This window comes from Asterias amurensis, chromosome 11, assembly GCF_032118995.1.
Source record: "Asterias amurensis chromosome 11, ASM3211899v1".
NCBI classification, from domain to species: Eukaryota; Metazoa; Echinodermata; class Asteroidea; order Forcipulatida; family Asteriidae; genus Asterias; species Asterias amurensis.
The window spans coordinates 19,945,274-19,960,892 of NC_092658.1; the positions used below are offsets into that span (position 1 = coordinate 19,945,274).

The 15,619-nt window shown below is 38.0% G+C and overlaps 1 long non-coding RNA gene across 2 annotated transcripts; it reads left to right on the plus strand.

Annotated features, from left to right (window-relative positions):
• The first annotated feature begins 213 nt into the window (after positions 1–213).
• LOC139944614 (uncharacterized) lies at positions 214–6,328 on the plus strand. 2 transcript variants are annotated; one of them, XR_011786989.1, is made up of 5 exons: positions 214–315; positions 3,789–3,899; positions 4,492–4,627; positions 5,408–5,558; positions 6,055–6,328. It is a non-coding gene; the product is annotated as an uncharacterized lncRNA (long non-coding RNA). The 2 variants fall into 2 exon arrangements; XR_011786990.1 differs by having other exon boundaries at positions 4,497–4,627.
• Positions 6,329–15,619: the final 9,291 nt, after the last annotated feature.

A 15,619-nucleotide genomic window follows, 5' to 3' on the forward strand; every position in this document is an offset into this window, starting at 1 on the left:
GCTGTATTGACACATTTTATTTATTATATTGCATGACCCCGTCATTGTTCAATTACTATTTGATAATTAGGCCTTTTGTCACATTTAATGGGTGTGGTGCCCCCCCCCCCCCCCCCACAGAGCCGTGTATATGCAGCTCTACCCCCCCCCCCGATATACGGCTCTGCCCCCCCCCCGACGAGCGCCCTCACTCATCGGAAATTTGACGCTCTCGAGGTGGGACTCCATGTTTTCTCACAACAACAATTTTTTTCATGGTATAACTCAACATTATATAGCGAATTCGGTCGACAAAACCGCCGAAAGTCGACATAGGTGAGTAGAACATTACTTATAGCATACCGAGAAGTCCGCTCAGAGTGAAAATCACGGTTTAAAAAGCAGTACTACTTAAGCAAAATTGGGCTTCATTTTTTTCTCGAGCCCACAAAAGGTCACCATGGTCACACAGATCATCAGATGAGGCGGTGATTTTAAACGCACGTGTGTTGTGGGCCAAGCTCGTACAAAAAAAGTTTCTAGAAACGTTTTAAATGCGTGAGGGTCACACATGGTCACACCATGTCCTTAAAGCAAACACACACAATCTAGAGTGGAAATCCAGACAAAATTGTACAGTTTCGAGGCAAAATAAAATTTGTTAATATTCGAAAGATACTTTTTAGTATTACTAATCATTAATATCCTCCTCTTACCAGTTTTCTTGGTATTATGCCTTTTTCTTTGATGCCCTAATTATCTTCATTTGTTTATATTAAGTATGCATACTTTTTCAAATCAAGGCAAACAAGAAAGAATGGTTGGAATCCGAATGGTTTCCCAATGAAGCTATACGTGTTTTGTGTTCAGTGAAGGGTTCTTTTTGAGTGTGGGCCTAGGGGCATTTGAATTGCTCTATCTATTGGGCTATGGGTCAGGGGGTTCGATTTACAAATAGACTAGAACTAAGGAAGGGGGCATTTTGTAAACAAAAAAATGGGATACGCTGTATTAATTTCCTTTTTTAAGCTTAAACAATGTTGATCATTTCTCCTTTTTTTTATTGTCAATGTTTGGGGCCTTTTTATGTCTTTTAAGCAACGGCTATGATTGTCATTACAATCACAACACTAGGGGCCTATTTATTTTGAACTATTATGTTGAATTATGTTGTTTGGGAATCCCTAGCTTGACAAGAGAAACACTAAGTTGTTAAAAACTCAATGAAAAATTTGGTTAGTCCAAAATAAAACTTTACTTAAACAGTTCTAAGGCCCTATACAATAAAAAGCAAAGAAACAGTCCCACCGGATTATAGGAGATCACATTCCACTCCACAAAGATTGAAGCTAGAAAATCCCAGCTTCCACACAGTACTAACTCAGATTAAAATGTTATGGTTCCAGTTTCTGCGAAACCAGTCACAAAGTTGATGTTCACATAATCATTTTGTAAAGTTCTCAAAAGCTGTTGCGCCCTCTGCTGCTCATGTAGCGACCCAATTCATTGGACCTGGGACATCTTATCATCGGCCGACACTCAGTCTGGCATTTCTTCTTAGATTCCAATAACACTCACGCTGTGAACAAGTCTCTAGCGGAAAAGTAAATAGTGCCCTCTGTTGGCAGCCGAATTCCACATGATTCCAATCACTTTATAAATCGCCATGTTCTTCACCAAAGTTCTCCAATAATTGTACGAAAATCACCTAAAATCACATATTATTAATATTCATCCATCAACCAGTTAATTCCAGCCCTGTGCGTGCAGTATAAAAAACCACGGGTAAAGCTCACAAAGCTCACTGATATTAAAGACAGTTAAAAGTAGTTCACCACCGGTCTGGCTGTCACATTTTTTCACACACCCAGGGGGGAAAACCATCTATTTGTTGGGGAAAGTAAACCACAATCTTCTAATAAATTTGTCCAACAAATGAATAATAAACTTCTCAAAGTTTTCCATGAATCTTCCATTAAATTTCTTACGTGCAAATTGATTGTTATTTTCAAAAGTCCAAAACACTAGAGAATTAAATGAACATGCCTCTAGAATAAATTTAATAAGCATTGAAAATAGCCATGACTTGCGTTCAGCTCTCAGTATTGTTGTCTCCTCACTCCAACCAATTTGCTTTAAAATATAATAGCAGCCTGAAAATCTGCTCTGATTTTGGCAATGGCGCACAATCACATAGATTTGCAGAGACCAACACCCAGTGCAATTTTCTGCCACTGGATCAACAAGGATGACATCCTCTCTCAATCCATAATTATAAAGATGCTACTAGAATGACCTCCCTACATCCAATACACAGCTAGCATAGACTCACTCTCACTGACCGCACCCATCTACTCAACATACCTCACAATTCCACCCATTTAAAACTTCTTACTTGACCGAAGCAATGGGAGCATAATGCTCTAAGGAATTTCTGAGGATGACTTACCACTGCAGACCCAAATAAGGCAAAGCATTTAAATAAAACAAAGACACTGAATAATTACTTACTGGCCCTGCCTACTGATAGAATATTCATAGGTACAGTCAACTTTTATTAAACTCACAGCTACTGAGGAGAGAAATACTAAATTCACATGTGTCCATGAGATTAAATTCTGACAGCTGACCTCTTAGAATCCTCCTCTTGCAGCCTTAACAGTCGCATTACATTGCATGGTCAGTCGCATTACCAGTTAGTCGCATTACACTTTTTTATGACTCGTTATTCAGGTATACCAACTAGAGTGTTGATTTCTTGACTCATTTCAGACTTGGTAATAAGGGGAGTTCTAAGCATACATGTATTTAGAAATGCCATGAAGATAGTCAGTGCATTTTTCTTACAATTGAAATGACTTCATCTCTTGGTCAGTCGCGTTCGACCCTGTTAAAGTTTCACAGGAACACTACTCAGTTCTCACACTGCTTAAATGGGAAATATGAATTAAAATTCATTCTGAATTGTAAAAAAGTTGTACCTGCTGCTCATCACAAACGTCAAAGTTTTCCTGGAAAAATATTTACGGTAGCCTTTTGTCAAGGCCTTCGTGGCTTGGACAGCTTCGTAGAGCCTCGGTCCCAAGCGACTGGAACGTCCAAACCAATCAGAAGCGACCGGGGGTCAGCGGGTCAGCATACATTAATGCACGTTTCATACTCTATGAATAATTGTTCAACAAAACTTCAAAACAAGCTGTAAAAGGTCCTCGTGGCTTTGCCACTCACGTGTGGTCGCTTGGGACCAGTCGCTTGGGACCAGCCTTGACAAAAGGCTATCTTTATGGGGAGAAATATTTAACTTTGAAGAAACTGCCTTAATATGCTCACTTTTAAGGGTCCGTTCACAGCTTGTGTAAACACGAGCTGCTGTTTTGTACAATATGGTACAGAATTTGAAAAAAAGGTTAATATCTGTTTTCTTTCATTATGTCAGCTATATTTTCTAAGTGGAGAGAAAGTTCTGATACAAATTGCCCATCCTATAGTTACTGCAATCAGAACATGCAGAAAATACCACAGCCATGTGTTGTGTAACCCATGTAAAAGAACCAAGTGCATTTTTCTGTATGCGCCGTAGCGCCTTGTAAACCCTTAAGAGGTGCTAAATAATTGGGTCTCAAAATTCATCACTGCAACAACATGTACCTATCTTTCTGAAAGTTTGTATATATTCAGCGCCTTGAGTACCTTGTTTGGTAGAAACATGCACGCTAAATAAGACTTTGATATTATTATTATTACCTAACACCTGTTTAAAATAAAACCTAAAGAATGCAATTTGTTTTTACACTTTGCGTTTTCTACAGGTACATGCCACACCAACCCATGCATCAACCAAGAACCTGTCCAAGAAACCAAGAGGCATTATCACCCCTCATCATGAGAGAGCAAGAACGAACAATTGGTCTTAATTCAAGGTAATGAGAGACTTTTAGACAGCCCCTTTTTCACAGTTCTCGCCAGTTCTTGTGCAATACTGAGCATGTGCTCTCACGCTCAGAGACACAAAAAAAAAAGGACATTTATTGCATTTGCCACCAGCATCTCAAAAGTCTCCCAGTAATACTCTAAATTTATTTCTGGATGTCCCTTAATTTCTAAGTCAGCTTTGTGAAACATGTTGATTCTGGAGCATTTTGCTTGGGCTGGGATTCAATTACATTGCAAGGGTCGCTTAACAGCCGATGGCACCAAGCCCCCCCCCCCCCCCCCCCGACCATTTCACAACCCCCCCCCCCCCCCCATTGGAGGGTGAGTGGATTCAGGCGGCTCCGGCTGATCTCCAGTGACTGAGCTGAAACCACAGTGGTTGGTAGGGCATTCCAGATGCAGTCGAGACTTGTAACAATTCTTTTTCTCTGTAGTAAAGAGCACTGCTACATGTATATGAAGCATTAGTTCTATGTTTCTTGAACAGTTTCAAACATTTTAAAGTTTTTCATTGTTGCAACTAACACCAGTGTTTAAAAAAACTAAAGATTGCATTTTGATTTTACATTTTGCGTTTAGTACAGGTTTACGGATAGATGTACATATACAGCCACACCAACCCATGCATTCACCAAGGACCTGTCCAAGAAACCAAGGGGCATTATAGACCCCTCACCATGAGAGAGCAAAGATGAACAAATGGTCTTAATTCAAGGTAATGAGAGACTTTTAGACAGTCCCTTTTTCACAGTTCTTTCTCGCCAGTAGTGTGTGTGTTCTAGCCGACTTGTGCAATACTGAGCACGTGCTCTCATGCTTAGAGCAGACACAAATTTTTTGTTTATGTCATTTGCCTCCAGGGGTGGATTTCACATAGTTAGGACTAGTCTTATCTCGAGTTAGGACCAGTTACTCGTCCTAACTTAGGACTATCCATGCAATATGTATATCTCCTAGGACTAGTCCTAAGTTAGGTCTAGTCCTAACTCGTTGTGAAATCGACCCCAGCATCTCAAAAGTCTCCCAGTAATATTCTTAATTTATCCTCTGAAGTCCTCTGACTTTCAAGTTGGCTTCATGAGAGATTTTGATTCTAGAACATGTTTAGTTTGGGGGTTCTATTACACCAGGCATCATTAACCAGGGGGTGAGGGGTTGAGGGGTTGAGGGGTGGTCTCATGGCAATGAGCCCCCCCCCCCCCAAATATGTTGCCTCGGCCCCAGAAGTGCCAGATCCCATGAATAACATCCATGTGTGTGTATGTACCTTTAAAAATGAAAGACAATTTGGTCCCTTAATGCCCTCCATGCCACCCTTTTGTGGATCATCCCCCCCCCCCACCCCCAGGATTAGGCTGAAGTTGAAATTGAAGCTTGCAATGGTGTACCTAACTACAAGATTATGAGTACTAGGTCTATTGCATCAGAATCAAACTCTGTTCAATCAGATTATTAAACGGAGACTAATACAAGAATAATTGCTTTATTTTACCAGTGAACCAACTGCGAGGTGGAATAATAACGACCCATGGCATCCATGAAGCAGCACCTAAGTCAACAGTGTCAGTTCATCAGCAAGGCTTGAATGAATGCACCGAGGGAGATTCAAGCTCAACTGAATGGAGGGCTGAGGTGGATGTGTTGAGGTACATAATCAACTTCATTTACACAAATATTTTGCAGCCTGCAATGCAACTTTTTACAAAAAGAGTGTGCCATGCAGCAGATTGTCTTTTGAAGAGTTAAATACAAATTATTAAAGAGAACCTAGTTCTTTATAGAGCTTTTCAATTTTAAATGTATGGTTATATTTTGTTTGCAAAATGTTTCACTATAATTTGGAACACAAAGTAGCAGTGTGACTGAATGTGAAGGTCGAGAATTGGTTATTATCACAACTCTCTCCAACTTTGCCTGTACAGGCTTTTACTTCTTCTAGTTAAAATACAGCAAACTTTAATACCAAGAAATAGCTTTAAAGTTAAAACAATAAGTCACATTTACTCAACAACAGTATTTTTTACAAAACATTATAAGACTTTTAATGAACTCTAAAAACTTCTTATTTTCGATGCTGCCCAACACTCCTTGGTCACCCCTGTTAAAAAGTTAACATCCATGTTTTTTTTTTTTTTTTTCCAGCTTCACCTGGAGGCGGTCTCTGTCACCTAATGGATCCCAGCCTCGACCTCTGTAGTTGCTCAAATTTGGTCTGAAATTATGTGCAAGACTATAAAACTAAAGCCTTGTGGTTTTTATCAATGTTTCCCCAAAAAGTGGTTTAAAAAAAAAATACCCCCAAAATGTGGTTTTATCAAATTTTGCCTGAAAATGTGAACAAGGCTTATGGTTTTTATCAAATTTTGCCTGAAAATGTGGTTTTTATCAAATTTTATCAAATTTTGCCTGAAAATGTTTAGAAGGCTTATATAGTCTTATGGTTTCATCAAATTTTGCCCTAAAATGTTTACAAGGCTATATAGTCTCAGGGTTTCTTATAGTATTTCACAATTTTGCCCGAAAATGTGGTTTTTCACAAATTTTGCCTGAAAATTTGGTTTTTATCAAGTTTCGCCTGAAAATGTGGCTTTGTCAAATTTTATCAAATTTTGTCAAATTTTGCCCTAAAATGTTTACTAGACTATATATAGTCTTAAGGTTTCATCAAATTTTGCCCTAAAATGTTTACAAGGCTATAGTCTTATGGTTTCTTATAGTTTTTCACAAATTTTGCCCAGAAATGTGGTTTTTCACAAATTTTGCCCCAAAGTGTGTTTTTTATCAAATTTTGCCTTAAAAATGTTTACTGGGCTATAGTGTTATTGTTTCATCAAATTTTGCCTTAAAATGTTTACAAGGCTATAGTCTTATGGTTTCATCAAATTTTGCCCTAAAATGTTTACAAGGCTATAGTCTTATGGTTTCTTATAGTTTTTCACAAATTTTGCCCAGAAATGTGGTTTTTCACAAATTTTGCCCCAAAATGTGTTTTTTATCAAATTTTGCCTTAAAAATGTTTACTGGGCTATAGTGTTATTGTTTCATCAAATTTTGCCTTAAAATGTTTACAAGGCTATAGTCTTATGGTTTCATCAAATTTTGCCCTAAAATGTTTACTAGGCTATAGTCTTATGGTTTCATCAAATCCTGCCCTAAAATAGTTTACAAGGCTTCTCATGGTTTCTTATAGTTTTTCACAGATTTTGCCCGAAAATGTGGTTTTTCACAAATATTGCCCGAAAATGAGGTTTTTATCAAAATTTTCCCCAAAAATGTTGACTGGGCTATAGTGTTATGGTTTCGTAAAATTTTGCCCTAAATGTTTACAAGGCTATAGTTTTATGGTTTCATAAAGTTTTTCACAAATTTTGCCCAAAAATGTGGTTTTTATCAAATTTTGCCTTAAAAATGTTTACTGGGCTATAGTGTTATGGTTTCATCAAATTTTTCCCCAAAATGTGGTTTTTTAACAAATTTTGCCTTAAAAATGTTTACAAGGCTATATTCTTATGGTTTCATCAAATCTTGCCCTAAAATGTTTACAAGGCTATAGTCTTATGGTTTCTTATAGTTTTTTACAGACTTTGCCCGGGAATGTGGTTTTTCACAAATTTGGCCCCAAAATGTGGTTTTTATCAAATTTAGCCTTAAAAATGTTTACTGGGCTATAGTGTTATGGTTTCATCAAATCTTGCCCAAAAATGTTTAAATGACTTATGGTTTCATCAAATCTTGCCCTAAATGTTTACAAGGCTATAGTCTTATGGTTTCTTGTAGTTTCTTCACAAATTTTGCCCGGAAATGTGGTTTTTCACAAATTTTGCCCAAAAATGTGGTTTTTATCAAATTTTGCCTTAAAAATGTTAACTGGGCTATAGTGTTATGGTTTCATCAAATATTGCCCTAAATGTTTACAAGGCTATAGTCTTATGGTTTCTTATAGTTTTTTACAGATTTTGCCCGAAAATTTGTTTTTTCACAAATTTTGCCCGAAAATGTGGTTTTTATCAAAATGTTCCTAAAAAATGTTTACTAGGCTATAGTTTTATGGTTGCATCAAATTTTGCCTTAAAATGTTTACAAGGCTATAGTCTTATGGTGTCATCAAATTTTGCCCTAAAATGTTTACTAGGCTATAGTCTTATGGTTTCATCAAATTTTGCCCTAAAATGTTTACAAGGCTATAGTCTTATGGTTTCTTATAGTTTTTTACAGATTTTGCCCGAAAATTTGGTTTTTCACAAATTTTGCCCGAAAATGTGGTTTTTATCAAAATGTTCCTAAAAAATGTTTACAAGGCTATAGTCTTATGGTTTCTTATAGTTTTTCACAAATTTTGCCTGGAAATGTGATTTTTCACAAATTTTGCCCAAAATTGTTGTTTTTATCAAATTTTGCCTTAAAAATGTTTACAAGGCTATAGTCTTATGGTTTCATCAAATTTTGCCCTAAAATGTTTACAAGGCTATAGTCTTATGGTTTCATCAAATCTTGCCCTAAAATGTTTACAAGGCTATAGTCTTATGGTTTTATCAAATTTTGCTTTAAAATGTTTATAAGGCTATAGTCTTATGGTTTCATCAAATTTTGCCCTAAAATGTTTACAAGGCTATAGTCTTATGGTTTTATCAAATTTTGCCTTAAAATGTTTACAAGGCTATATAAGTCTTATGGTTTCATCAAATCTTGCCTTAAAATGTTTACAAGGCTTATAGTCTTATGATTTCATCAAATTTTGCTTTAAAATGTTTATAAGGCTATAGTCTTATGGTTTTATCAAATTTTTCCCAAAAATGTTTACAAGGCTATATGTAGTCTTATGGTTTCATCAAATTGTGCTTGAAACTGTGTAAAAGGTGTTAAATATTTCAAGTTTGGTTTTATGTACGAAAATAAAGGCCAAGTTTTAGGGTCGAAGACTAATATCTCATTATTACTTGAGTCGTCTACTTGGCCGCTATATTTAAACACAGTGCAGCAATGGGAGTGTATTATTTTTTACACCTAATTTCATATGCGCAAAGATACTTGGCTAAAAGCGACTTTATACATACCCAATTGCATTGTAGTTAAACATGGTGGCCTGAGGGTCCATCTTAACCCGATGGAACCCACCCCCACACTGTAGGGGGCTATTATTGGTCCTTATAGTGTGGGGGTGGGTTCCATCGGGATAAGACGGGCCTTTAATATTTGAATTGGGGGGGAGGGGGGCGGGTTGATGCAAATAAAACACAAGTTACAAGGAGAGTCCTGTTCAATTTTTTATTGAAAATTTTGGCCAAAAAAAAAGCAGAGTCGTGCAAACACCTATGCCTGTCGGTGGACCCCCTCGGCCACCTGGAACTTGTGATGGTCTTAAGGTCCAAGTGCAATGGTTGATATGTTCTCTGTTCAGTGAAGTTCAATTAGATGCGCTACTAGTGGTTTTGTAACAACGATGTACTGTCTTACAAATCTATCGAGCTAGACGCAATTTAGCGCTTTGTTTTAGACGCAGAAGTGCTGAGCAGAAGGTAGTTGTTGCTTGCTTAAATGAAATGGTGCCCTCAAGAGTGCTTAGGATTTCACCGATTGTGGTTTCGCAACCAAGCTGCACTGGTGGTGCCAAGAGGTGTCGACGCTTGTTCCAATGGGATCCTAACTCGACAGATGATGACAACTTCTATCCAGATGATGATGTGCTGGTCGGAGAAACAAGTTCTATAATGGCCAGTAATTTAGTTACCAATTGTGTGGTAAGCAAGTCGCAAAAATTCATCGGAAAAGTCCTGACGTATTACACAAACGTCACAAATTTGTTCAACAGTTTGAGCATGATAAGCAGTGATTTTTTCTCACTGCACATTTGCCAATAAATGATACTGGAGATGACATTGGATCAATATTAAGTCTACCATCCCTAAAGAACATGTAAATTGACCAAGTATTTCAACAGGGCTTAAATTAAGCGTGATAAATTCACCACTCAAAGCAGTATGGGTCATCACCAAACATGCCTTATTGTAGAGAATACACACCACCAGGGGAATTATGGGTAATTCAAGACACAGGTGAAAGTGTAGAGAATACGCAAGACCAGGGGAATTATGGGTAATTCAAAACACAGGTGAAAGTGTACAGAATACGCAAATAAGACCAGGGGAATTGTGGGTAATTCAAAACACGGGTGAAAGTGAAGAGAATACGCAAGACCAGGGGAGTTATGGGTAATTCAAAACACAAGTGAAAGTGTACAGAATACGCAAATAAGACCAGGGGAATTGTGGGTAATTCAAAACACAGGTGAAAGTGAAGAGAATACGCAAGACCAGAGGAATTATGGGTAATTCAAAACACAGGTGGAAGTGTAGAAAAATACGCAAGACCAGGGGAATTATGGGTAATTCAAAACACATGTGAAAGTGTAGAGAATACGCAAAACCAAGGGAATTATGGGTAATTCAAAACACAGGTGAAAGTGTAGAGAATACGCAAATAAGACCAGGGGAATTGTGGTAATTCAAAACACAGGTGGAAGTGTAGAGAATATGCAAGACCAGGGGAATTATGGGTAATTCAAAACACAGGCGAAAGTGTAGAGAATACGCAAAACCAAGGGAATTATGGGTAATTCAAAACACAGGTGAAAGTGTAGAGAATACGCAAATAAGACCAGGGGAATTATGGGTAATTCAAAACACATGTGAAACGGTAGAGAATACGCAAATAAGACTAGGGGAATTGTGGGTAATTCAAAACACAGGTGAAAGTGAAGAGAATACGCAAGACCAGGGGAATTATGGGTAATTCAAAACACAGGTGAAAGTGTACAGAATACGCAAATAAGACCAGGGGAATTGTGGGTAATTCAAAACACAGGTGAAAGTGAAGAGAATACGCAAGACCAGAGGAATTATGGGTAATTCAAAACACAGGTGGAAGTGTAGAGAATACACAAGACCAAGGGAATTATGGGTAATTCAAAACACAGGTGAAAGTGTAGAGAATACGCAAAACCAAGGGAATTATGGGTAATTCAAAACACAGGTGAAAGTGTAGAGAATACGCAAATAAGACCAGGGGAATTGTGGTAATTCAAAACACAGGTGGAAGTGTAGAGAATACGCAAGACCAGGGGAATTATGGGTAATTCAAAACACAGGCGAAAGTGTAGAGAATACGCAAAACCAAGGGAATTATGGGTAATTCAAAACACAGGTGAAGAGAATACACAAGACCAGGGGAATTGTGGGTAATTCAAAACACAGGTGAAAGTGAAGAGAATACGCAAGACCAGGGGAATTATGGGTAATTCAAAACACAGGTGAAAGTGTACAGAATACGCAAATAAGACCAAGGGAATTATGGGTAATTCAAAACACAGGTGAAAGTGAAGAGAATACGCAAGACCAGGGGAGTTATGGGTAATTCAAAACACAGGTGAAAGTGTAGAGAATACGCAAATAAGACCAGGGGAATTGTGGGTAATTCAAAACACAGGTGAAAGTGAAGAGAATACGCAAGACCAGAGGAATTATGGGTAATTCAAAACACAGGTGGAAGTGTAGAGAATACACAAGACCAGGGGAATTATGGGTCATTCAAAACACAGGTGACAGTGTAGAGAATACGCAAAACCAAGGGAATTATGGGTAATTCAAAACACATGTGAAAGTGTAGAGAATACGCAAATAAGACCAGGGGAATTGTGGGTAATTCAAAACACAGGTGAAAGTGAAGAGAATACGCAAGACCAGGGGAATTATGGGTAATTCAAAACACAGGTGAAAGTGTAGAAAATACGCAAGACCAGGGGAATTATGGGTAATTCAAAACACAGGTGAAAGTGTAGAGAATACGCAAAACCAAGGGAATTATGGGTAATTCAAAACACAGGTGAAAGTGTAGAGAATGCGCAAATAAGACCAGGGGAATTGTGGGTAATTCAAAACACAGGTGGAAGTGTAGAGAATACGCAAGACCAGGGGAATTATGGGTAATTCAAAACACAGGTGAAAGTGTAGAGAATACGCAAAACCAAGGGAATTATGGGTAATTCAAAACACAGGTGAAAGTGTAGAGAATACGCAAATAAGACCAGGGGAATTATGGGTAATTCAAAACACATGTGAAAGTGTAGAGAATACGCAAATAAGACCAGGGGAATTGTGGGTAATTCAAAACACAGGTGAAAGTGAAGAGAATACGCAAGACCAGGGGAATTATGGGTAATTCAAAACACAGGTGAAAGTGTAGAAAATATGCAAGACCAGGGGAATTATGGGTAATTCAAAACACAGGTGAAAGTGTAGAGAATACGCAAGACCAGGGGAATTATGGGTAATTTAAAACACAGGTGAAAGTGTACAGAATACGCAAATAAGACCAGGGGAATTGTAGGTAATTCAAAACACAGGTGAAAGTGAAGAGAATACGTAAGACCAGAGGAATTATGGGTAATTCAAAACACAGGTGGAAGTGTAGAGAATACGCAAGACCAGGGGAATTATGGGTAATTCAAAACACAGGTGAAAGTGTAGAGAATACGCAAAACCAAGGGAATTATGGGTAATTCAAAACACAGGTGAAAGTGTAGAGAATACGCAAATAAGACCAGGGGAATTATGGGTAATTCAAAACACAGGTAAAAGTGAAGAGAATACGCAAGTCCAGGGGATTTATGGGCAATTCAAAACACAGGTGAAAGTGTAGAGAATACGCAAGACCACAGGAATTATGGGTAATTCAAAACACAAGTGAAAGTGCAGAAAATACGCAACACCACGGGATGTTTTGGTATATCATAACACAGGTGAAAGTGAAGAGAATATGAACACCAGGGAATGTATGGGTAATTCAAAACACAGGTGAAAGTGTAGAGAATACGCAAATAAGACCAGGGGAAGTATGGGTAATTCAAATTACAATGAAGTGTAGAGAATATGCAACCCTTGACCTCTTCTAATAACCAATTTGAATGATAAGAATCCAATGTCATCTTTGGTATCAAAAGGCAATAAAAAGGGTGTTCTTACTATATATTTTTGATGTAAAGTGGCATGACCAAGCAGAACATGTTTCTCCAGCCCGCACATCATCAACTGAATAGAAGTCCTCATCATCCACCAAGTCCAGATTCCATTGGCTCAAGCAAAGACATCTCAAGGCACCTTTGATGATCTTGAAAGATCCCCAGTTCAAACCTGTTTACTAGAGAACAAAAGAGTGACGTGACCAACAAAAGGCTAAATAATAAGGGGCCCTCATCCGACGTCTTGAGAGATCTTACCGAACCAAACGTTTTAGGGACCAACCACTACTTTCCAGCTCGGAATGCGCTAGTATGTATGCATCCAAAAATTGCTTCGCTCTAGCTCATCAAATTTGTAAGGCGTTACACCAATGAAACAAAACACTAGTGATGCATCTAATTAAACTTCACTGAACAGAGAACATACCTTCCATCGCACCCAGACCAGCAGGACCAACACTTGTTCCAGGCAGCCGAGGGGGTCCACCAACAGGCACAGGTGTTTGCACAACTCTGCGAGTTTTTCATGGGTTTGGATGAGGCCCTAACATACATGAAAACCCTCATGAGAATGAGCTGCTCCTACACAATGAGTCAAAAACATATTTCTGTGGTTTTAACTTGAGCTCTGAAAAATATTCTCGATATCTTTCAGAGCTAAAACCCCCAATGAAAAAAGTACAAGTAAGGGAATTTTATCATTGTATTTGATAGAAATTTCCATATCTCTGCAAGATACTGAGATTTCGATAATTTAGCTCAATTTCTGACAAACGTTAATAACTTCACTCATAAGAAAAATCAACACTTTTTGAGATTTAAAAACTGAGATTTAAATATAAAAAAGGAGGTTTGTCAGTAGTTTTTTGGATAGAAAAGTCCATATCTCTGCAAGATACTGAGATTTCATAATTTTGTTTTTATGTTTGCCCAATTTCTGAAATAATGACTTTGCTTGCAAGAAAAGTCATTATTTTATCTTAAAAAAACTCTTTTTCATGGTCTCATTCTTTGGTAGGAGCAACTCTTACATTGAAACTAATTACTTTTAAACTAATTACATTAAACTAATTACACAAAGACATATGATTCAGACAGGGTGGTTAGAATTTTCTCTTCAATTCTTAGCATGCACAATTTCGGCAAAAATTTGTTTGAAACTTTTCTGAACAGTTTCAATCAGAGTGCTCTCTGACTGGTAAAACTGTTTCCCAAGAAGACAATCAGAGTGCCCTGATTATCCGCAAGGGAAGGTATCAATTATTTTCATCAAAAAGTCCCACCAAAATTTCTTTGAACATTTTAAACCAGGGTGCTTACTGACTGGTAAAACTGCCCCAAGAAGACCATCAGAGTGCCCTGATTATCCGCAAGGGAAGGTATAAACTATATTCATTTAAAAAATCAGAAGAAAAATTTGTTTGACATTTCTCTGAACAGTTTCAATCAGAGTGCTCTCTGACTGGTAAAACTGTTTGCCAAGAAGACAATCAAAGTGCCCTGATTATTCGCAAGGGAAGATTTTCCTTTGGTTTCATGAGGAATTTTTGTTAGTTTTTCATTGATGAATTAATTGAAATCTGAATCATACATCTTTAGTGCAGATAAGGGATGGATCTTGGGACAAAAGGGGAACTTTGAGTAATTCACCACACAGGGGGAAGTGTGGATAAATCTCAGCAAAAGTCAAAGTGGTTATTTCACCATACAAAGGGTAGTATGTACGTTTCACCACATAAGGGTTAATGTAGTTCACAACACAATGAGAGGTGTCATGTACCACAGTGTAAGGAATAGGCTGATCACCACACAAGGAAAAGTGTAAGCAATTCACCACTCAAGGGGAGGGGTCATTAATCACAGAGTAAAGAATGGGTAGATCACCAGACAAGATTATTGGCACACCCCTGGGACATAGACTAATGTACAAAACTAACTAAATTAAATACCTACAATGTATCATATATTAATTGTCATAAACTTGGAGACCCAATTTATGCCCTTTATAGACGTGAAAGGGGTAAATATTTCAGTATGGGTAGATCGGCACACAAAGGAAGTATGAGTGGATCACCATACATGGGCAGTATTAGTAAATCAAAACATAAGTGAAATTCCAGGGGAATTGTGGGCAATTCAAAACACAGGTGAAAGTGTAGAGAATACGCAACACCAGGGGAAGTATGGGTAATTACAAAACACAAGTGAAAGTGTAGAGAATACGCAACACCAGGGCAAGTATGGGTAATTCAAAACACAGGTGAAAGTGTAGAGAATACGCAGCACCAGGGGAAGTATGGGTAGTTCTCCACGCATGTGAAAGTGTGGAGAATACGCAAAACCAGGGAAAGTATGGGTAATTCAAAACGCTTGTAAAAGTGTATAAAATACGCAACACCAGGGGAAGTATGGGTAATTCTCCACACATGTGAAAGTGTGGAGAATACCAAAAACCAGGGGAAGTATGGGAAACTCAAAACACAGGTGAAAGTGTAGTGAATACGCAACACCAGTAAAAGTATTGGTAATTCTCCACACATGTGAAAGTGTAGAGAAAAAGCAACACCAGGGGAAGTATGGGCAACTCAAAACACAGGTGAAAGTGTAGAGAATATGCAACACGAGGGAAAGTACTGGTAATTCTCCACACATGTGAAAGTGTAGAGAAAAAGCAACACCAGGGGAAGTATGGGC